The 25,453-nt window shown below is 37.0% G+C and overlaps 1 protein-coding gene across 13 annotated transcripts in view; it reads right to left on the reverse strand.

Annotated features, from left to right (window-relative positions):
* MCTP1 (multiple C2 and transmembrane domain containing 1) overlaps nucleotides 1–25,453 on the reverse strand; it is a 540,048-nt gene that overhangs the window by 97,544 nt on the left and 417,051 nt on the right. The gene's annotated exons all lie outside the window — the stretch shown is intronic.

A 25,453-nucleotide genomic window follows, 5' to 3' on the forward strand; every position in this document is an offset into this window, starting at 1 on the left:
GGGCATAGTAGGTGCTCAATAAATATATATTTGCTGAATTAACGGATACTGGGTTCCCAAGACATTTAACAAAAGTCTACTTAATTATTTGCATTAGTAAAAGTCCTATAGAGCCACCATTTAAAACCAAGTGACATCTGGAAAATGTATTCAGAATTACAACCTGTAATAGCACTAATGAATTTCTCCCTGAGGCACATAAGGTAGAAGAAGTACCTTAGTACTTCTATAAAAATTGTCTTTGCATTCTGGCTATGCAGTCTTGAACAATCTTTCCTCTTAGACCTTCCAATATAGTTGCCTTTTCCAAGGACATTCACTTGACTCAATGTATTCTGGTCTCATGGATGGGACTCAGATTATTCCATTGCTAAATATCACCAATTGTAATGATTTTTAACCTATTGAGCAAATATATTCCTCCTTGCAATGGCCACCCATTGGTGTTAGAGTTCTGGTGTTACCCAGAGTGAATTTCTTGTTCCTTTATGTATTAGTGTTAGTTGTAGGCCAGGTATTGCACCAAATAAACTTTTCATATGATAATTCTGCAAGTAATCAATCCACCTATCATGTCTTTTTCTTCTCTATGTTCAACATCACTAGTTGCTTAAAATACCAGTTACAAGGTATGGTTTCTGGACACTTCTCCATTGTGGACATCCTCTCACCACATCCAAATCAATATATCAATAGCTTTCTTAAAATATAGCACTCAGAAGTGACAGAACACTTCTTATGAATACATATGGTCTTAATATGCCTTAACAACATGAACACCAGTACACAGGATGGGAAAAGATATAGAAGAGAGAGACAAAGAAAGAAATTTCATTAGCTTTATGAATTCTCGTAGTAGAAAAATAGTCTCCTTCCCCATTATGTGCTCTTTAAGAATCTAATATTTGGATAACCAAGTAAAGAGTCCTTGCTCTTGAAAATATCTTTAAAAAACAAACAAGAGAGCTTTGAATAAAGCTAAATACAAAAGCATTTTTTTTCTAAAAATTTAATTGAAGATTTCAAAAGGTCAAAAAAAGAAACAGGGATTCCCTGGTGGAGCAGTGGTTCAGAATCTGCCTGCCAATGCCGGGGATATGGGTTCGAGCCCTGGTCTGGGAAGATCCCACATGCTGCAGAGCAACTAGGCCCGTGAGCCACAACTACTGAGCCTGTGCATCTGGAGCTTGTGCTCCACAACAAGAGAGGCCACGACAGTGAGAGGCCTGTGCACTGCGATGAAGAGTGGCCCCCTCTTGCTGCAACTAGAGAAAGCCCTTGCACAGAAACGAAGACCCAACACAACCAAAAATAAATAAATAAATTTATTTTTAAAAAAGAAACAGCATGATATATTCTTGCCTACTTTGTTGTAAATTAATTGACCATATGTGCATGAGCCTATTTATGGGCTCTTTAATCTGTTCCATTAATCTAGGTGTCTGTTTTTATGCCAATACCATACTGTTTTGGTTACTATAGCTTTGTAGTTTAGTTTGAAATCAGGGAGCATGATGCCTCCAGCTTTGCTCTTCTTTCTCAAGATTTCTTTGGCTATTGGTGTCTTTTGTGGTTTCATACAAATTTTAGGATCACTTATTGCTGTGAAAAATATTGTTGGAATTTTGATAGGGATTGCATTGAATCTGTACATGGCTATGGGTAATATGGACATTTTAATAATACTAATTCTTTCAATCTGTGAGCAAGGAATACATTTCCATTTACTTTTGTCTTCAATTTCTTTCATCACTGTCGTGTAGTTTTTAGTGTATAGGTATTTCACTTTCTTGGTTAAATTTATTACTAAGTATTTTATTCTTTTTGATGCAACTGTAAATGGGATTGTTTTCTTAATTTCTCTTTCTGGTAGTACATTGTTAGTGTATAGAAATGCAATAGATTTTTGTATATTGACTTTGTATCCTGCAACTTTACTGAATTCATTTATTAGTTCTAATTGTTTTTTTGTGTGGAGTTTTTAGGGTTTTCTATATACAAAATCATGTCATCCACAAATAGTGACAATTTTATTTTTTCCTTTCCAATTTGGACGACTTTTCTTTCTTTTTCTTGCTTAAGTACCCTGACTAGGACTTGCAACACTATGTAAAATAAAAGTCACAAAGTGGGCATCCTTGTCTTGTTCCTGACCTAAGAGGAAAAGCTTTCAGCTTTTCACTATTGAGTATGACGTTAGCTGTGTACTTATCATATATGGCCATGGTTATACTGAGGTATGTTGCATCTATACTCACTTTGTTGAGAGTTTTTTAAATCATAAATGGATGTTGAATTTTGTCAAATGCTTTTTCTGCATTTACTGAGATGATCATATGATTTTTATCCTTCATTTTATTAATGTTGTATATCCTGTTGACTGATTTGTGGATATTGAAGCATCCTTGCATCCCTGGAATAAATCCCACTTAATGATAGTATATGATCCTCTTAATGTATTGTTGAATTCAGTTTGCTAATATTTTGTTGAGAATTCTTTCATCTGTGTTCATCAGGTATACTGGCCTGTAATTTTCTCTTCTTGTGGGAAAGGGAAGTTTCTTCAATAAATGGTGTTGGGAAAACTGGACAGCCACATGTAAAACAATAAAACTAGGCTGTCTTATACCACACACAAAAATTAACTAAAAATGGATTAAAGACTTGAATGTAAGATCTATAACCATAAAAATCCTAGAAGAAAACACAGGCAATAAGTTCCTTGACATTGATCTTGGCTATGATTTTTTTGGATCTGACTCCCAAAACAAAGGCAACAAAAGCCAAAATAAACAAGTAGGACTACAACAAACTAAAAAGCTTATGCACAGCAAAGGAAATCATTGACAAAATGAAAAGCCAATCTACTGAATGGGAGAAAATACTTGCAAAGTATACATCTGATAAGGGGTTAATATCCAAAATATATAAAAACTCATACAACTCAATAGCCAAAAACCAAGCAAATTGATTTAAAAATGGGCAGAGGATCTGAAGGCACATTTTTTCCAAAGAAGATGGCCAACAGGCACATGAAAAGATACTAATCATTTAATCATCAGGGAAATGCAAATCAAAACCACACTGAGATATCACCTCATACCTGTTAGAATGGCTATCATCAAAAAACCAAGAAATAGCAAGTGTTGGTGAGAATGTGGAAAAAAGGGATCCTTCGTGCATTCTTAGTGGGAATGCAGATTGGTACAGCCACTATGGAAAACGGTATGGAGGTTCCTCAAGAAATTAAAAACAGATCTACCATATGATCTAGCAATTAACTTCTGGGTATTTATCTGAAGAAAATGAAAATACTAATTCAAAAAGATATATGCACCCTCACGTTCATTGCAGCATTATTTACAATAGCCAAGATATGGGAACAACCTAAGTGTCCATCAATGGATGAATGGATAAAGAAGTTATGATATATATACAGTGGAATACTATTCAGCCATAAAAAGAATGGAATCTTGCCATTTGCAATAACCAAGATGGACATAGAGGGCATTATGCTTAGTGAATTATGCTAAGTGAAATAAGTCAGAGAAAGACAGCATATGATCTCACATATATATGGCATCTAAAAATGAAACAAACAAATGAAACAAACAAATAATTTAAAAAACAGATTAGTGGTTGCCAGAGGTGAGGGAGGTGGGTGAAATGGGCTAAGGGGGTCAAAAGGTACAAACTTCCAAATATAAAATAACAAGTCATAGGAATATTGTGTACAGCATGATGACTATAGTCAATAATACTGTACTGCATATTTGAAAGTTGCTAAAGGAATAAATCTGAAAAGTCCTCATCATAAGAAAAAAAATACTTGTAACTGTACAGTGAGGGGTGGTAATTAGATTTATTGCAGGTGATCACTTCACAATGTATACAAATATTGAGTCATAATGTTGAACACCTGATACTAATATAGTCTTATATGTCAATTATACATCAACTTAAAAAAAGAAAAAGAGCATGAACACAGATTAACAATTAAAGGTATTTATTAAACATCTATGTGCTATGCAATACTGGGTGTTCAAAATTAGGATAAGACATGGTTTCTGGACTCATATTGCTAAGAATCACTAAGAAAAAAGCAATTATTCTCTATAGTACTAGTGATGATTCTAATACTTGTCAATGGCGATGATCCTCTAACAAAGAGCCCTCAGAGGAAGAAAGGGGCTTTTTAGCTTATTCTCTCCACACTGAAGCTTCTTTTTTCCCTGGAGCTCACTTGCATGAAGACGGGATCCTTTCCTTTTTCCTACAAAATACCAGAACTCTCCTGGATGGGTCTTCAGTGTTTCACCAGGACAGGAGAAAGAAGGAAGCTCAGAAAAACTCCAGGAAGGCTAAGACAATGCAGGATCTGTCCTTGGTCCTGACCACACTTTTCATAAGTTTGGGGTTTGAAAAAAAGAGACATAATGGGCTAAAATGTGACCCAAAAAAAGCAATTAAAAAATATAAACCCCAAAATGCCTAGGATTTTTTGCGATCCATATATCTAGAAACATTTTGCCTTCATGGGACATGGAAAGAGGATCTGATGATTCTAGAATTTCTCCAGGTTAAACTAGGTAATAAGGACTCCTGCACATATGTACAGTGTTTAATTTCCTTTGACTTCATCACTATGACATCCTTTCCTTATTTTTCTTCTCTCTCTCTGTCACATTCTCCTTGCCTTTTCCCCCACTCCCCCCAACACCTTTAATAAGGAAACTTGGACTATCTATATTTTACTTTCATAAAATCCATGACCCCATTCCAAACAAAACATCTAGCCCTACATTAGTTAGCCTTGCTCATTAGAAACTAAAATTATTCCAAGAATTTGGTGGTTTCCTTTTTGCAAATTAATAGATGGTTGTTATTTACTACTAAAACTCTGTATCAGAAAATCTTCATGGCACATTAGAAGTACACACAACCTTCTTCATTAGAAAAAGGATATTGTGAGTTTTACACATTATCCTGGATGGTAGAAGCTCTTTGTCAATCTGCCTTGGACTGTTAGCCACAACATGGGATCCCTAAAAAAGTTGCTTCAGTGTGATGCACTAGAAAGAGCATGGGAGTTTGAATCAGTCCCATGTTTTTATCCAAGCTTACTAGTCACTATCTGTGTGATGTATTACTAGATTACTCTTAATTTTATAATCTGAAAGTTAAAACTATACTATTTACAGATTTGAGATGGAATTAGCCTAGTGCTTGGCACCTGTAAGATGTTCAATAAGCATTAGGTATTATTACAAGCAGGAATATATTGGCTCATACTATACATAATTTTTTGGCCCTTCTTGTAGCTCATCACTTTCCCTATTCCACTCTAGAATCGATAGGGTGGATTCAAGCATTAGAGCTACGTTTAAAAAGCTATGTCAACTACAATAGGAAGAGATGATAAAGCGAGTGCCATTTTCAGTATTTTTATATTTAGCTTATAGTGATTACATGAAGTAATGACCCCAATTTGTTCATATCTCCATGTATCCAGGCCTTTTGAAATACTCTCCCACGATGACACTGCGATTAGACATAGGACTTGCTTTGGCCGAGGGAAGAGTTGTAAATATGCTGAACACAGAGGATTAAAAAGCACTTGCTCATTGGATTTTTCCCTCTGCACTTTTCAAACCCTGAGCCCATGTCAACAAGCACAGGCTAGTCTGCTAAATGATAAGAAACATGTGACACAGTTGTCTCCATTGCCCCATTTGGAAGCCAGACAGCATCCAGAAGCAAAATTCCCTAACTGGCCAGAAGCTGACGAGAGATGCATAAGTGAGCCCAGCTGAGAACAAAAGAAATACCCAGCTAAGCCTGATCCAACTTGTTCACCTACAGAACCATTACTAAATAAATGGTAGTTGCTTTGCGCTACTAATGGAGTGGTTTGTTATACAGCAAATGCTAACTGATATATATTTTCTCTCCAAGGAGACAGTATGGTAGAGTAAAATATGGTCTGGGCTAGGAGCCTGAAGAAGTGTTTTTAGTTCCATTTCTGCTATGTGATCATCATAGGACCTTGGGCAGGTCAGTTATTCTCTTTTATTTTAGTCTATTAACTATAAAATGGAAATTGTAATACCTGTCTATTTCACAAGTAGGCCGTGGGAAACAAATTATGTAATATATGTGAAAACGTATTATCAGAAAGTACTATACCAATGTAAGTAATGTCAATTTTATGCTTTTCATATTTAAAATTGTTTCTGAAAAATAACAGAGACTTTATAAAATAATACTCCAAGATAAGTCAACATGATAATTGTTCTTTGAGCAGTTATAGAAGATGGATGGTGTGCCTTAGAGGGATTTCTGTGTGGTCTGGGAGGAAGGGGTTTGCTGGAAGGAAGCCATAAGTATTGGGTTGGCCAAAAGGTTCGTTTGTTTTTTTTCCGTAAGATGGCTCTAGTAGCACTTAGTTGTCTTTAACTTTATTCAAAACAATTTTGTTGGATAGGTGACAGCTGTCATACAGGCGTGCATTTTAGAAAAAGCTTATCAAAACTGGTGAATTTTTGTGTAGCCATTTTATTATTGAAGATGGAAGATAAAAACATTTTTGGCATATTATGCTTTATTTTTTCAAGAAAGGTAAAAAGGCAACTGAAACGCAAAAAAAAAAAAAAAAATTTGTGCAGTGTATGGAGAGGCTGCTGTGACTGATCAAACATGTCAAAAGTGGTCTGCAAAGTTTTGTGCTAGAGATTTCTCGCTGGACAGTGCTCCATGGTCGGGTAGACCAGTTGAAGTTGATAGCAATCAAATAAAGACATTAATTGAGAACAATCAACGTTATACCACACGGGGGATAGCTGACATACTCAAAATATCCAGAGCATCGAAAATCATTTGCACCAGCTTGGTTATGTCCATCGCTTTGATGTTTCCGTTCCACATAAGTTAAGAGAAAAAAACCTTCCTGACCATATTTCTGCATGCGATTCTCTACTGAAATGCAATGAAAACGTTCTGTTTTTAAAACAAATTGTGATGGGTAATGAAAAGTGGATATTGTACAATAATGTGGAATGGAAGAGATTGTGGGGCAAGTGAAATGAACCACCACCAATCACACCAAAGGCAGGTCTTCATCCAAAGAAGGTGATGTTGTGTATATGGTGGGATTGGAAGGGAGTCCTCTATTATAAGCTCCTTACAGAAAACCAAACCATTAATTCCAACAAGTACTGCATCCAATTAGACCAACTGAAAGCAGCACTTGACGAAAAGCATCCAGAATAAGTCAACAGAAAACACATAATCTTCCATCAGGATAATGCAAGACCATATGTTTCTTTGATGACCAGGCAAAAACTTTTGGCTGGGAAGTTCTGATTCACCACTGTATTCACCAGACATTGCACCTTTGGATTTCCATTTATTTCAGTCTTTACAAAATTCTCTTAATGGAAATATTTCAATTCCCTGGAAGACTGTAAAAGGCACCTGGAACAGTTCTTTGCTCAAAAAGATAAAAAGTTTTGGGAAGATGGAATTATGAAGCTGCCTGAAAAATGGCAGAAGGCAGTGGAACAAAAGGGTGAATATGTTGTTCAATAAAGTTCTTGGTGAAAATGAAAAATGTGTCTTTTATTTTTACTTAAAAACTGAAGGCACTTTTTGGCCAACCCAATATTAAACTTATGAGGGGTTGCAGTGAAACGTTTTACTAATAATCAGAGCAAGAAAAATCCAGATCTTTAGAGAAACTCATTATTGCTAGTAGATGACATTAGCATACATTGTAGATTTTGTGAAGCCTGGAGTTGAAAAAATAAGGTTTTTAAATGTTAACAATTTTTAACATTCTCATTCCCCTAGATATAAAAGTATCTTGTTCTGAACTACCAGCTTTAAGAATGTCAATTCCTGTCCATACATTTTTTTTTCACTTTAAAATCCAAATACCTTCTATCTAAATCAGTGTTATCTTGCATATGATTTTATCACTAACATCACAAAACACAATCCTTCAGTATCTATTTGGGCCAGGCTTTAAAAGCAACCTGAATTTTTTTTAGACATCTTTATTGGAGTATAATTGCTTTACAATGGTGTGTTAGTTTCTGCTGTATAATAAAGTGAATCAGCTATGCGTATACATATATCCCCATTTCCCTTCCCTCTTGCATCTCCCTCCTACCCTCCCTATCCCACCCCTCTAGGTGGTCACAAAGCACCGAGCTGATCTCCCTGTGCTATGCGGCTGCTTCCCACTAGCTAACTACTTTACATTTGGTAGCGTGTATATATCCACACCACTCTCTCACTTCGTCCCAGCTTAACCTTCCCCCTCCCCATGTCCTCAAGTCCATTCTTTATGTCTGCGTCTTTATTCCTGCCCTGCCCCTAGGTTCTTCAGAACCTTTTTTTTTTTTTTTTTTAGATTCCATATATATGTGTTAGCATACAATATTTGTTTTTCTCTTTCTGACTTACTTCACTCTGTATGACAGACTCTAGGTCCATCCACCTCACTACAAATAACTCAATTTTGTTTCTTTTTATGACTGAGTAATATTCCATTGTATATATGTGTCACATCTTCTTTATCCATTCATCTGTCCATGGACACTTAGGTGGCTTCCATGTCCTGGCTATTGTAAATAGAGCTTCAATGAACATTGTGGTACGTGACTCTTTTTGAATCATGGTTTTCTCAGGGTGTATGCCCAGTAGTGGGATTGCTGGGTCATATGGTAGCTCTATTTTTAGTTTTTTGAGGAACCTCCATACTGTTCTCCATAGTGGCTGTATCAATTTACATTCCCACTAACAGTGCAAGAGGGTTGCCTTTTCTCCACACCCTCTCCAGCATTTATTGCTTCTAGATTTTTTGGTGATGGCCATTCTGACTGGTGTGAGGTGATACCTCATTGCGGTTTTGATTTGCATTTCTCTAATGATTAGTGATGTTGAGCATCCTTTCATATGTGTGCTGGCAATCCGTATATCTTCTTTGGAGAAATGTCTAGTTAGGTCTTCTGTCCACTTCTGGATTGGGTTTTTGTTTTTTTGATATTGAGCTGCATGAGCTGTCTGTATATTTTGGAGATTAATCTTTTGTCAGTTGGTTCATTTGCAAATATTTTCTCCCATTCTGAGGGTTGTTTTTTCATCTTGTTTATGGTTTCCTTTGCTGTGCAAAGGCTTTTAAGTTTCATTAGGTCCCATTCGTTTATTTTTGTTTTTATTTCCCTTTCTCTAGGAGGTTGGTCAAAAGGATCTTGCTGTGATATATGTCATAGAGTGTTCTGCCTATGTTTTCCTCTAAGAGTTTTATAGTGTCTGGCTTTATATTTAGGTCTTTAATCCATTTTGAGTTTATTTTTGTGTATGGTGTTAGGGAGTGTTCTAATTTCATTCTTTTACACGTAGCTGTCCAATTTTTCCAGCACCACTTATTGAAAAGGCTGTCTTTTTCCCATTGTATATTCTTGCCTCCTTTTTCAAAGATAAGGTGACTATATGTGCGTGGGTTTATCTCTGGGCTTTCTACCCTGTTCCATTGATCTATATTTCTGTTTTTGTGCCAGTACCATACTGTATTGATTACTATAGCTTTGTAGTCTAGTCTGAAGTCCAGGAGACTGATTCCCCCAGCTCCGTTTTTCTTTCTCATGATTGCTTTGGCTATTCAGGGTCTTTTGTGTTTCCATACAAATTGTGAATTTTTTTAATTTTCATTCTGTGAAAAATGCAATTGGCAGGTTCATAGAGATTGCACTGAATCTGTAGATTGCTTTGGGTAGTAGAGTCATTTTCATAATGTTGATTCTTCCAATCCAGGAACATGGTATATCTCTCCATCTGTTTGTATCATTTTTAATTTGTTTCATCTGTGTCTTATAATTTTCTGCACACAGGTCTTTGTCTCCCTAGGTAGGTTTATTCCTAGGTATTTTATTCTTTTTGTTGCCATGGTAAAAGGGAGTGTTTGCTTAATTTCTTTCAGATTTTTCATCATTAGTATATAGGAATGCAAGAGATTTCTGTGCATTAATTTTGTATCCTGCAACTTTACCAAATTCATTGATTAGCTCTAGTAGTTTTCTGGTAGCATCTTTAGGATTCTCTATGTATAGTATCATGTCATCTGCAAACAGTGACAGTTTTACTTCTTCTTTTCTGATTTGGATTCCTTTTATTTCTTTTCCTTCTCTGATTGTTGTGGCTAAAACTTCCAAAACTATGTTGAATAATAGCGGTGAGAGTGGGCAACCTTGTCTTGTTCCTTATCTTAGTGGAAATTGTTTCAGTTTTTCACCATTGAGAATGATGTTGGCTGTGGGTTTGTCATATATGGCCTTTATTTGTTGAGGTAAGTTCCTCTATGCCTACTTTCTGGAGGGTTTTTATCATAAATGGGTATTGAATTTTATCAAAAGAAGAGCAAACTACATTTTAATCATAAGTATTCAGAATGGCTATTTTGAAAATCTATAATTTACTGAAAGGTAAATGACATAATTTGTCCTAATAAGTATCTTATATCACATTGCATAAAATGAACTTTAGGGGGAAGTCCTACAAAGAAGGCTGGGAAGGCTGAGACTACCTTCATTTTATGAATGAGGAAACTGAGGCTCAGGAGGTTAAACTTGTCTAAGGATATCCTCTACTGAGTGGCAAAGTCAGCTAACTCCCAATCCGGTGTGCTTTTCCCATAATGCTCCACTGCTTCTAAGGTAAAGGATTTTATAGTGAACGTTGATGCTCTGAAGGTCTCAATTATTTAGGGACTGATTATTCAATTTGTAAATATTTTTCTATCTCTACTTTTTCTCCTTCCTCTTGCTCTGGGATAACCACTAAATGGAATACCACTTTTTAGGTGCTCTGGTAAAGGTGTGGCATGTCAAAGAGGTCAAACACTAATGGTCAAAATGAGGTTTGTAGGGACAGTTTCATTCTTCCTTTTCCTCACTCTCTTGCATGGCTCTGAATAATCAAAGTTAGCTATTCACATGGTTTCTATTAAATGGGGTTTTCTTCTGTCCAAAATGTTTAGAAGAGGTTAGCAAGGTGGCTGTAAAGGCAAAGACTGGAAAATAATTGAGCCAATTACATTTTACAAGCAAAAGAAGCCTTACTTTTTCACATGAAGATTAAACAAACAAAAAGACCTTTTCTACTCAGAAGCTAATAAAGGTGGGCTTGGGCTTTTCACTTCCATTTAAACACGGCAAATCATATAAAGTAGAGTGAATGATTCAAAACATTAAGATTTTATAGCAATACCATTTCTTAGGAGGTGCAAGATGTACCTGATTTTTCTTTCTTTGAGCCTGGGGTTTCAAGAGTCCCAGGCAGGGACTGGGCCATCCAGATCATCCCATCAATTGATGCTCTCATTGAAGTGCAGTGGAAGATGCCTGCATTCAATGATCATTCAGTGCGACACATGACAGTATCCCTGGGGGAGCGCACTTCAGAAAAATTATTTAAGTTGGAATATTGAAATATCCTATTCTTTTGCAAACTACAGTATATTTTAAAAAAGAAATCTCATCCAAAATGATTAACACTTCCTACTGTTCAGGAAAAAAGCCTGCCCTTTCAGACTAACAGCTGTGAATCATTAGCTCTCCAGTGATGAGATGTGTTTGATGAGTATTTTTCTTTCTAATTAAGAGATGAGATTCTCTATTTGACTGTCTCTTCAGAAAGAAGTGAAGAAAAAATTCTCTGCCTACATGGAAAGGCCATCTCCTACAAAACAATTAATTATTTCAAGGCTCTTTTAGAAAATCCCTTTCCTCCCTAATTTCAATTCATTTTTTTTTCTTAAACTTAACACATTTACGGCCTTCACAGTATTAACCCATTCTTCACCCAGCCTTCATCCTCTGTTTACCTGTTTGTTTCATCATTCAAAAATGTCTATATTAGATGAAATAAAATGAGGAAATATAACAAAAGTAAGTACATGCTTATGCTAACAGCATTTGATGTGAGAATATTCACTGATGTGAGAGAGGCCTCAAATTAGAAAGATAGTAAATACATAGTGTTTGCCTTTTGAAGAATTAAGTAATGCTTAAAAAAACAACAACTTTTAAGGGGCCTAGTAACATATAAAAACTGGTTATGGTAATTAATCCCTAAAAGGAAACTACTTTACCTCTACCATTAAGACTGGCCCTAAAGAAGAAAGCTAGTGGATGTAAAGTGGAACCTAAAATATATCTTTTCTCTTTTGAAAAAGCCATCATCCAGGTTAAAAAATCCCGAATTAAAAACATGATTGGAGAGAACAGTAAGAGGCCAATGAAAGCACTGTTTGTGAATCAATCCCATCAACCGCCTCCTTAGATCCTTTTCGGCACAAGGAAAGAAAGAAGGGGTGTAAGGGAAGAGAGTCAACTTTCAAACATTTGGGCGCTGTGCTGCCACTTCCCTCCCCCAGGGTGCATCTGGAAACACGTGGGGATGTTTTTAGTTATCCAATGACTCAAGTGGGAAAGGGGTGATACCAGCATTTATTGAGTGGGGCATGGGTGTGAAACACCCTGAAATATGCAGAAGAGTTCTACCCAGTGAAAAATCTTCCTGTCCCACATGCTAACAGTACTCCTCTTTGAGAAACATTGCCAATTCTCACATAGACACTAGGATATTCCACAACTAACTTAGAAAAGAAGAAACAGTAGGTACATACATATACAAATGTGCACAGAAGAAGGTTAGATATATTTCCTAGATGATGGCATGGGAGTAGCAGAGAAAAAAAATTGCACTCACTCATATGTATTTGCACTAGACTCTTTCTTTCCATTAACACTCAATATTTCTTAAATATATGTCTAAAGAAGAACTGGAGGTGAACCCATTCTGCCCACTTACTCTCCCTTGGATTAAGTTAGGCTCCATGCATCATCAGGGACTTCAGAACTTCATCTTCTGGGAAGGGGGTGGTTTTGCCTTGATTTAAATAGCCAGATGGTGTCACCACCTGTTCTAAGGTCTTTATTTCTGGTTGATTCCACTAGAGCTTTTGGTACCACCTACGTGAACAGGAGAGAGAAGATAGGCAATGTGAACCTGATTAATTCCCAGCCTAACAATAGCCTTTTTAAGGTGGTTTTAAAATATGACATGTTACTCTCTTGAAGAGAGGCTTTGCTTTGTTTGGACAATTTTCTAAAATGAACAGTGGTAAGGAATTGGTCACAACCTTAAACCTGCTGGATCGCTCCACTTTGTTTAGCTGTTTCCTATGATCTTGCTGCAATGACCCAGAGAACTTTATCATGCTTATGTGCAAGCTTATATACAGTGGCTTTTCTCCCTCTCTCAATCAGAATGAGAACTAAGATGATTCCCTCTATTGCTTTCTTTTTGAGTAGTTACAACCAAATACCAGACTGAAGAGACTTGTGCTGTGTGTGTGTGTATGTATGTGTGTGTGTGTGTGTGTGTGTGTGTGTGTGTGTTATGAGCAAAAAAGTCAAAGTGTACTCTCTACCAAATGATCACTTATATTGATTAGGCAAAATGCAAAATATGTTAAGAGGAACATCTATCTCTGTTGTTCTGGTGACAGAATGAAGTATATGGTTAGGAGTAGAAAAAAATGATAAATTGGTTGATTTATTGGCAAAGCTTTGAATTGAATGCATATACTATAACTTAGTTCATACATTTACTGAAGGTGTTAGAAATATCATTGTTTGTTCAGATTTACTTAGACCACTTATAAATACACACCAGGAAGTTCTGATTCTTTACTTTGTGAAACCGTACACAGGATTTTTGAAATTGCTACCTGAAACTTAAAGTCTACCATCTTAGAACATCCAGGACTTTTTGAAAAGCATAGTTTGACTTCATCTATTAAAGAGGCAAGCATGACAACTAGATAGGACTCATTTGAAGCTGTCTTACAAATGACTCACAGAAATACCTACTGAAGAATCTCCACAATAAAATGGACCAAAACAACCTCAAAGATGGTGCTATCAACTAATCATAGCATAATGCACCCTACTCTCCTTGATAGAGGTATTATATCAATAGAACCTGCAAGCCAGAAGGCTTGGGAAATTATTTATTTATTTAGATTTTTTTTTTCTTTTTCAGCTTACAAGTTGTACCACTATTTGGTGTCATTTTTATCATAGTCAGAGATGAAAGGCTCTGGCTTTGCTTTGAGAACACTGCCAACTCCAAAATGTAAAGCCCAGAGTGTGTCCAACTACAGCATCGCATCAACCACACATGAATAACTGATAAGCAATCCCTGCAATGTTGTGAGTTTCTTGTTAGTAAAAGTTTGGATGTAGAATGAAAGTGACAAATGCTTATAGATGCCCAGAGAATGCTGATTCTCTGAGGTCCCTTTCATTAGAAATTAGTACTTTACCTAGTAGTTTGTAATGCCTACCATGGAACGAAGCACAGTTATGCTTTTAATTTTAATAGCTTCATCATTCACAGAAGTTCTCATTCAAAAAGGCTGCACACAAAGTCCTTCTGGCAGGTTACCGATCAACACATATTTACTGTTTTAAGTGACCAAATACCAACAATTAAGAGGAATTGGTGAACTGGTATTATTTGGTCCATGAGGAGGTTGCTTGTCCGAAGTAACAATTGCTCTTAAAAAATACTTAAGGACTACATCAAAAAACATGTAAGAGTGAATAAGGTTGTTAAGCTCACTGAAGCTTGTCTTTTCCTAGAATCCCATTTCTCCAGAATCCAACTGGTTTTGGAGGGACCCATGACTATCTCACTAGTGTAGGTAAAGAACATTTCATGCTTGAATTATTTTCTTTAAAAAAAAAGGCATTTTAGGGCTTCCCTGGTGGCGCAGTGGTTGAGAATCCGCCTGCTGATGCAGGGGACACGGGTTCGTGCCCCGGTCCGGGAAGATCCCACATGCTGCGGAGCGGCTGGGCCCGTGAGCCATGGCTGCTGAGCCTGCGCGTCCGGAGCCTGTGCTCCGCAGCGGGAGAGGCCACAACAGTGAGAGGCCCGCGTATCGCAAAAAAAAAAAAAAAAAAAAAAAGGCATTTTAATGTTGGTTCTCAATTTGTTTCTATTTTGCTTTTGTTTATTCTCCAGTGTCAATGAAAAAGGCATATTTTTCCATGATATTCAAGTCATTATAGAATGTTCTGATATCCCTTCCTGTATTTTAAGTTTTTAAACTATTATTTAATAAAAGTGTTGGATTAACTGTGATATTTTATTTAGGGATATTGTCACACAAGTGTGCCATTTTTTTTTTTTTTTTAACATCTTTATTTGAGTATAACTGTTTTACAATAGTGTGTTATTTTCTCTTTTACAACAAAGTGAATCAGTTATACATATACATATGTTCCCATAACTCTTCCCTCTTTTGTCACCCTCCCTCCCACCCTCCCTATCCCACCCCTCTAGGTGGTCACTAAATACAGAGGTGAAGTGTGCCATTTTTATGTATTTTCTAGGGCTTTAGAAGCACGCAAATGTTTGTTAAAGCTTATTAAAGATAGTTATCTTTTAAATTTTTAAAGAAATTAATCTATTATCATTACTTTTTTTTAAGATTTGTTTTTGATGTGGACCATTTTTAAAGTCTTTATTGGATTTGTTACAATATTGCTTATGTTTTATGTTTTGGTTTTTTGGTCACGAGGCGTGTGGTATCTTAGATCCCTGACCAGGGATCAAACCCGCACCCCCTGCATTGGAAAGTGAAGTCTTAACCACTGGACCACCAGGGGATTCCCTATCGTTACTAGTTTTGAAGTAGGTTCTTGATCAACTTCCCTCTTTGTGTGTGTAAATGCTCTATCGGGAAACACAAATCTGATACCAATGTTTGCTGATGTACAAAATGTAAAATTTTCCCTAAGCTTGAAATCTGGCTTTAAAGCTATATCCATCATGAACAGGTACAATATTTAGGGCAACAGCTGGCACTTCAGTTGCTCATGGGGGTGGGGGGAAGTTCCCTCTGTTCTATATGACATGCCAGAAAATAGGATACCCAGCTAACTAACAAGCCAAACACATGTTAGTGAAGTCTGCGATCCAAGTCACTCGAAGAATTAATCCTGTGGTCTTTATACTCCTCCTTCTATCTCACTGAACAGAAACAGATCAATAATCATCCAGTAGCTGGTATGCAGAGGGCTGTACTCTGCCAAGTTTGGGGATGTTTGGTACAATATTCTGATTCATTTCCACTCAAATTATCTCCCCCAGACTTATCCAACTTATGTGATTATCTTTCCTGGGCTACTGATTTCCGATCTTTCTTTTTAATCCCTCCTGACATAACCTAGCTGTTACTGCAGGTTATTCTTTATCCAGATTTAATATCTTCATTTCAATCTTAAGATCACAGAGCCAAAGTCAGAAAGTGCGTTTTTAAATTTTCACCCTTATAAATAGATTTAAGACCTAATAATATCATATATTTCAGTGATCTTACCAGTTTCTGAAACTTCATCTCCCATTCTGTCTTATAATTTTCTAATTTTCTCCTTCACTGGTCTCATTCTCCCCAATCCCTCTGTTCTGGAAAAACTTCAAGAGTTATGTTTAGCAGCTCTAGCTATGTCTGAACATTTCTCTTTGCAATTCAAATAATCATCTTAGGCTGATTTTAACAGCCTCCTTTACTCCATTCCATCTTTTACCCTTGCTGTGTAATGTTTACTGATGAATGTCTTTCTTAACAGATCTAAGTGGTCTAGTTACCACACGGGAAGCCTAGAGGTTTGAACACTAAGTATACATTTCTCTTGGCTATTTTCCACACCTCTAAACATTCTCTTCAATGCAACAGGGCTTGTGTTTCAATGGTAACAGAAGTTATCAGAGAACACTAGTTTAGACAGCAAGCAAGCGGCACTCCAACTGTTCAAACAGCCTGACTTTTACAGTAAAAGGAAAGGCCCTGGGCCAAGACCACTGAGATGAGCAGGTATTTTTAGTTCACTTGTAGGCCAGCTCTAATGTAATTCTGAAATGTTGTCTTCAAACCAAACTCAACTTTTTCAGGGCTGTCCAAATCTGTTTTCTTTTATAGCAAGTACAAATTCTTGGAGCAAGGGAAGCATGCGTATCATTTGCAATGCTGCTGCATGTCTATGGTGTTGATGCCCGATGGCTCAAATTAGTCCACAAAACAGATGAGCGCATTGTAATTAGCTCTTGTCAAACTGTTAGAAATACAAAAACCATTTCCACTGTAATAAAAATTATGAAAAAGAAAAATCTCTCCTATCATTTTCAGCCAAAATAGTTCCTGAAATGTCTGGTAGTTTAGGATTCCAGAGTTCTAAAAGAAGGCCATTTCATTTTCAGAAAAGCTTTCATTTCATTGACACGGAGATGCTGAGATGCTGTTGTTGTATTTGATGAGATTTTAAACCTCATTTCTAAAAACGACCTGTCGTAAGTGGACACATTTTGTTGAGCCACAAAGCACTGATGTATGATTCTCAACAAACACATACTTCTTGTATTTTTTAAATTAAGATTTTTTGAAGTTTTTCTATCAGTGTGTTATCATGTTTTCCTGAATAACTAAATGTTGTATTTTGTCTAAACAAAAGAGGACATTAAGGGGGCATAACAATGGGTTCAGATGGGATAACTTTGATGTTAAACTCTCATGTGATGGTCATCAGTTTCTTGTTGACAATTTACTAGAATATTCATTGTTAGGACAGTAACATAAAAGATTATTTTGCTCAGTTTTTAAGTTATTTGCAAGCTTCAGTTAGGTTCCGGAGCTCTCTGGAATTTAATGTCCTCTCAAAGAAAAATATGAGCTATTAACAGGTAGATATTTCAAAAACGAAATTTAAGTACTAACCAAAAGGTGGTGTAGTTTGAGATAAGGTCAGATATTAAAATAAAATACAATAAAAAAACAGAAAAATAACTATCCCCTTCTACTTGCCTTCAGAACTTTCTCAAAGATATCTTCAGGTAAACTTGTGGGAATGAGCAGGATGGTATAAATTAATCTGTCTTTAAAAGTAATGAAATTACCACATACAAAAGTTGATACAAAATTAATCACAGAGCTAAAACTATAAAACTTCTAGAAGAAAACACAGGAGAAAAGCATTGTGGCCGTGGGCTAGGGAAAGAACTCATAGATACAATGCTAAAAACATGACCTAAATGTGTATTTAAAATTTAGACTTCATTAAAGTTAAAAAACGTTTGTGCTTCAAAAGACATCATTAAGAAAATGAGAAGACAATTCACATACTGGGAGAAAAAATGGCAAATCATTAAGCTGATAAAGGACGTGTATCCAGAGTATATGAAGAACATTTAAAATTAAATCTAAAAAAAAGTGATTAAAAAGCAGACAAAGGATTTGAATAGACATTTTACCAGTGAAAACACACGAATGTCTAATAAGCCCATGAAGAGAGGCTCAACATCATTAGTCACTAGAGAAATGTAAATTAAACCACAGTGAGATACTGCTTCACACCTGCTAGACTGGTTATAATCAAGGCAGAAAGTACTAAATTGTGAAGGTATAGAGAAACTGGAACTCTCATACATTGCTGGTGAGAATGTAAAATGGTACAATCACTTTGGAAAATAATTTGGTAGTTTCTTAAAAAGGTAAACACACATAAACTTAACATATGAACCAACAATTCAACTCCTAGTTATCTACCCAAGAGAAATGAAGACATATGCCCATAAAGTCTTGTATATGAATGCTCATTTACAGTAGCATTATTCACGATACCCTCAAATGCAAACAACCCAATTGTTAATCAACTGGTGAATGGATAATCAAAATGTACTATATCCATACAGTGGTATACTACAACAATAAAAAGAAGGCGCTCCTGACAATCTGTCATGGATTCAGAATCACTGTGCTAAATGAAAGAAGTCAGAAAGAAGTAAAGGACTACATTTGTATGATTCCATTTATGTGAAATGTCCAGAAAGGCAAATCACTAGAGATAGAAAACAGACTAGTGGTTGCTAGGGGCTGATGGTGGGAGTGACTGTAGTTGGCATGAGGGGGTCATACAGCTCTGTAAATTTACTAAAAATCAGTGAATTATACACTTAAAATGGGTAAATTTTATGGCATATAAATTATACTTCAGTAAAGTTGTTTAAAATAAAAAGTGATAATTTCTGTGGAGGTAAATTCCAATCCAAAGAACTGAGAGAAACTAGGCCAAGGCAATGAATGATCATAGCTCTTGGATGTAGCTTGCCAACACTCTCAAAATATTTAAAATGCTAGTTGATGACACCAACTACATGATGGTTCTTCTAACAGTTGCTGCTCCTTTGAGTTCAGAGAAGTTCCACAAAGGCTATTAAGGAATAGCTAAAGCTAATATCAGCATCAATAATTGCTAATTATAATTGGAAAACCAGGGTCCTAGAGGCAGGTGATGAAAAATGGTAATAAAATGCTTCCAACTCTAAGGTGAGACTATTACGCGATGAGTTTTAAATTCCCATGAAAAATATGACCCATTTTGAAAAGAAAATGTTGAATTCCCTACCCTGTGAATAAGAAATGTCTCAAAGGATGACCAAAAAACGCTGAGGAAAACTCGGTCAGAGAAGATAGGGAAGAAAAGGAAGGAAGGAAGGAAGAACAGCTTACAGCAACAGGCTGAAAGAAAAAAAAATCACATAAAGCAAAACAGAAGCAAATCTTAGTACAGGAAAATGAGGATAGACCATACAAGGTCACCTTCCCTGCCCAGAAGAAAGCACTACTGCATAAATATGACAATGTTTTCTTACTCTGTAATCATGCTGTGGAGCTCTTTTAATTTGGACCAAGAGACTTCGGTTTTCATTTGAATTCCTCAGTGATATCTATTACCAAGTTACCTATAGTACCACCTATCAGGAAATAAAACTTTTCACCCCCACTTCCATCCACAAAAATAGCAGGAAAACATTAGGAGGGATTCGTTTTATTTTTCTGGTCAGCAACAGTCAGCAGCTCCCTTTGGTTGGTTGGGTTTGTTTTTCTCGGTATATTACATCAAGAAAATAGAAAGGAAAACTGCTGAACACAGCAGGAAGAGTGAAATAAATCTGAAAACTGCTTCCCACTGTTTTTATTCCAGCACTTCGAAAACTCTGGGCTAATCCTGTGTTTTCTTATACCGCTGTGTACATTTCTTAGCTTTTTTTTCATGATAAGGCTTAATACGTGTGTTTGTAAGTTAACTAAATTATAGCAAGCATGGAGAAGCAGGTGAGCCCTGGCAGATTTCCCATTGTTTTCACAGCCATTTTCTCTATCAATTGCTGCAATCTACACTGGCTCCCTGTTCTGCTGTCAGTGCTGCAGAGCTATTGTATCTCCCAGGGCGACAGGTGTGGCTTTGTCCTCTAAGTGCATGACACTGGGCAGAAACCAGCTCACCTTTCACAAGTTCACTGTTGTGGCAACATCCCACTTCTTTCATTGACGTAGGTTGCCTTTCAGACATGTTTGACCACACTGTGCAGAAGTGTTCATCACCTTTCTCGCTCTAATCAAGACATCGACTTAGTGGCCGCTCTGGGTTCACTGTTTACTGGTGTAATAAGCGAGAGTGACATGTTTCCTCTTCTCTAGCTCTGGCTCGATCTTTTTTTTTTTTAAGGAACATTTATTTATTTATTGGCTGCTTTGGTCTTTGTTGCTGCACACCGGCTTTCTCTAGTTGCGGCCAGCGGGAGCTACTCTTTGTTGTGGTGCGTGGACTTCTCATTGCAGTGGCTTCTCTTGTTGTGAAGCACAGGCTTTAGGTGCATGGGCTTCAGTAGTTGTGGCACGCGGGCTCAGTAGTTGTGGCTCGCGGGCTCTAGAGTGCAGGCTCAGTAGTTGTGGCACATGGGCTTAGCTGCTCTGCGTCATGTGGGATCTTCCCGGACCAGGGATCGAACCCGTACCCCCTGCACTGGTTGGCGGATTCTTAAGCACTGCGCCCCAAGGAAGTATTAAGCTCAATCCTAAGGAGGCAGGGAGAGGTGTACGGCTTCTAAATATCAACTAGAAAAGAGCACCTCATTACAATTACAGCAAAAGTAAATGGACTGGGGTTGCTGTCAAAGAGAGGGCAATATGCTCCCTAGAAACAAAAAACAGATCATAATATCTATCATGGAATTTTCTGAATTGGCTATATGGCTTTGTTTCTTTCTCTCTTATGACTGACCTATGCAAAATAAAGCATAACTGGCATACAGCTAGAGAGGCAGAGCCTAAAAAGGAACACTGTGAAAAGATAAAATAAAAAGGGCTTAAAAAATGTTTTCTAAGATTTCTCCCATAAAACAATTAAGCCTGTTTTCTTTTTCTATCGTGATACTTTATAGATAATGAGAGCCCCAAATCAGCTAAAACATTTTAGTGTTCAGAGTAAAAGAGGTTATTTATGAATACATTTACCAAGCTATAATACAACATGAAATGTTTGTGTATGTGGATATAACATAAGATGTGTGTATATAAATTTATAGCTATACTGTATCTATATCTATCGATACTTTTATTCAACCATCCCATGGGAAATGTGTAACTTAAATATTAAGTGATTATTTATGGGACCCTCTCCCTCAACTATAAAATAGAAATATCAATTCAATTATAACATGAAAGTTCATTAAATGCCATTAATGATATAGTTTATCTCACTTCTAAGGAAATAATTTTACACGGGATATATATTGATAAAGTACTGTTAATATATTAAGAAACTTTATTATTTTGAAACCTCAACTGGAATTGAAAATGACGCCTGCTTTAAATAATTATAATTAAATAAAATTATTACCATGTGTATTAGCCATAATTTTTTAACGTCTACCTTACTATCTTATTTCCAGAAATAAGGTGGTAAAATTGGAAGGATTTTAAACAATTTTCGTAGCCTCTCTTCAAGATCACATGAAAAGATCCTAAAAATATATTTTTAAAGCTTGTTAAACGTAGAAGAGTATTTTTATATTATGTGATTTAAAGTCATCATTTTATTAATCTGTTTTTAGAACTTCTCCCTTCCCATTTTAAGATCCATTTAAAAGACTGTGTTAAAGATAAAGGTGTCAAAGATAAGAAAATGATAATCAGTACTGGAAACCTATAACAGAGAAATCCTATACCTTGCTGAAAACCTCTTATCTTCTCACATCTTCAAGACTCACCCAGTGCTTCAGCACAGCTAAAATATACCTGGGGACATCCCTGGTGGTGCAGTGGTTAAGAATCCTCCTACCATTGCAAGGGACACGGGTTCGATCCTAGGTCTGGGAAGATCCCACATGCCACGGAGCAACTAAGCCCGTGTGCCACAACTACTGAAGCCCGTGCACCTAGAGTCCATGCTCTGCAACAAGAGAAGCCCTCAATGAGAAGCCTGCACACTGCAATGAAGAGTAGTCCCCGCTCTCCGCAACTAGAAAAAGGCTGTGTGTGGCAACAAAGACCCAACGCAGCCAAAAATAAAATTAAATTTAAAAAAACTTTTTTTAAAATAAATAAAATAAAATATGCCTGGCCTATCACAGAGAAGCAGTTGAAACTTGCTACATCATAACCCTTCAATTCCACTGCCTTTTTGACAATTACACGAGTCCTAGTCCCCTGATACACTGGTGACCTAAAAAAAGTAGTGTTGGTTTTTGTTTTTGGTTTTTGTTTTGGTTGTTGCTTTTGTTGTCGTTTCTTCTGTTTTACTTCAGCCTCAATTATAGGTAAATTTTAGTCATATGAGTCTGACTTGATCTGCAATACAAGAAAGTTAGTGTGGGGAGGGAGTGTGGCAAGGCATCATGCCCCACCAAAAATCGGTTAATCAGTTTATTATTTATAGGTAGTAGTTCCTAGTCCTATAATTGTTGGTTTAAATATATGTTAATTACTGCCTTCTTTAGGAACCATTGGGCTATCCAACACTCTCTATAGTTGACATCTCTCGTTTCTTTATTCAGTGCCCTGAACTTCCTCGTGCAAACCCTCTACCACTCTCAGTTGATGGTTTTTGACTCCACCTCTGGCTGCAGAAGGATGGACATTTGACTCAAACTTGGTCATGAGAGCAGTACCTGCTCCTGGTCATAGTGATTGGTTCAAGTATGGGCCAATCAGAACAAGTGAGACTCAACTCTGGGTCTTTGGGCCTATTGAAAAAGAGAGTCTTTTTTTCCTTACCAAAAGCTAGAAGAATGTAGACCTGGGGGTGTTGATTGCCACTTAGGAGAAATCCTGCCTAAGATCAACGCTAACACAGTGAAAACTAAGCCAAGAAATGGCCAGAAACTGAGTTCTGATTGAATCATTGAAGCCCCCAGATCCAGACATGTCTGGAAGCATAATTTGGCTTCTCACACATCCACATCCACATATAAAAGAAGATAGAAAGGACAATTCAGACATTTTGATGAAATTCGTACAGCTTTTGAAAAATTTAGAATTCACCCACCACCCCTGGCCCCCACCAGACTGACCTAACTAGAATCTCTGGCAGGAGGGCCCTAGAATCTATATTTTTCATTATTCCCTCAGTGTTTCTGGTGATCAGCTACTTTAGGGAACTACTAAGGGCATTCATCAATGCTTCCAGTTCCAACACCATCAACAGGCCACATGAAGTTCACCTAATGCCCCAGAGGCTTCCCAGAGAACAGACTACAAAATAGACAGAGTAGGCTGAGTGCCATGCATTCTTCCTGGTAGCTGTCATGCCACCACCCTTTTTCTCCTCCAGTCAAGAGAACAGACTGTGGGAGAGACTTTAATGAAAGAAGGTCTCTTTTCTTCCTTCTTCTCAACAGGTTCCTGATAAAGCAGTCTCTAATCCGTGTGTATTCTGGAATATGTGGGCTTACTCTCCTGATCTGTTTGACTATGACTGGTGAGAAAAGTAGGATGACCAGATAAAATATAACTTGAAAGTGGGTACCCAAATTCCATTTTTCTCATTGTCTTAGAAAATTCAGGTGGCCTGAATGGAAGGAACTAAGTTTGTCTGTTAGATCTTAGAACTCAGGGCAAGGGATTATTTGGGGGACATAGTCTCATGAGGTTTGGAGTGAGATCTCACTCGACTGGCTGGGTTTCTTTTCCCCCATTTTATAAAGCAAGAGAAATTACTCCAAATTTACCCTCTGGTGTTTCTAACTTGCTTCCAATAACACTGTTCTCATAGTGCAGTTGTTTAGAAAGGTTGAGATTAACAAACACTTCTGAGAGGATTTCCTGCCTTCAGGTCTACTTAACAGGGGTTCCAGTTCCTGCAGGTTTTGTTCATCTATGTCAGCTCTAAGGGTAGGCAATAGGCCCAGTATGGCCATCCCACTAAAATGAGGGACCTTTTTATATCATTATTACCAAACTTATTGACCTTTTTATATCACTGGACATTCTGGGCTAGTTTTCCCCATAAAAATTTGCAAGTCTACCTTCTCAGGCCAAAATTTTGTCTAATTAGCAGGCAGAATCTAGGCACAGCATTCTACCACTGACAACTGTACCTTTTAGGAAAGTGACCACACACCATGTGCTTTCAGAAAGCTCATGCTAATATTTTTCAAAATGGACAGGAATTCACTGTGAACAAGCTGCATGAGGTCCTCTGGGTCTCCAAAAATTAGTGATCCTATAGAACCTGTCCCTTTGTGTTACCTTGAGTTGGGTTTTATGGGCAAGTTGTCTTGATGGAAAGGAATTTCCAGTGAGATGAAACAAGATGTGTTCTACCTTCTTTCACAGCGGCCCACACTTTCTTCTTTTTAACTTGTACCTTAATGACTTGTTACCTCTTGACTGAGCTAGATGCAGAGTGTGAAGAGAAGAGAGAAAAAGCATTTCCTAAAGTATTGATATCTCATGGTGTTATTGTCACAAAATAGGTGTGAGCTTAAAAATCAAATAGCTTACTCTTTACTCAGTATTGAAAAAATGGTGTTAAGATTAATCATCTTAAAACCCAAATAATTACTTTTGGCAGATACTCTGTAACACTTAGCTCACTTACAGCTAAACCCTTCTGAACAGGATTCCATCATCTAAGGGTAGCAAGTTTTGGTTGAGGACTCATAGGAAGTTAAAAGGTAAGCTCTTCTATGGGTGCTCTAATGGACCTTCCTCATGTCTATGCACTAGGAGTTTCATTAACACTCTCTTTAACATTTTTGCTTGCTAAAATAATCACAGTCATGCTCTTTGGCATAGAATTTTGAGGTCTGTGAGAAAAATCTTGTCCCATTCTCAGCCCATGTCCATGTGGAGGCGAGGTGGCATTTCACAGACGTATGTTTTGGTTAGGCTTCTCAACTTTTAAAAGAGTTGTCAACTGTATTCCCATCTCAGCTGAGGCTTAAAGCATGGTCTGTCCCTAATTGGCAACAGAATATTTGCACTCCAAGTACTTGTCAAAAGAGGATAACACTGAATGCTTGCTGCCCAGTGCCTATC

Source organism: Kogia breviceps, chromosome 4 (genome assembly GCF_026419965.1).
Source record: "Kogia breviceps isolate mKogBre1 chromosome 4, mKogBre1 haplotype 1, whole genome shotgun sequence".
NCBI classification, from domain to species: Eukaryota; Metazoa; Chordata; class Mammalia; order Artiodactyla; family Physeteridae; genus Kogia; species Kogia breviceps.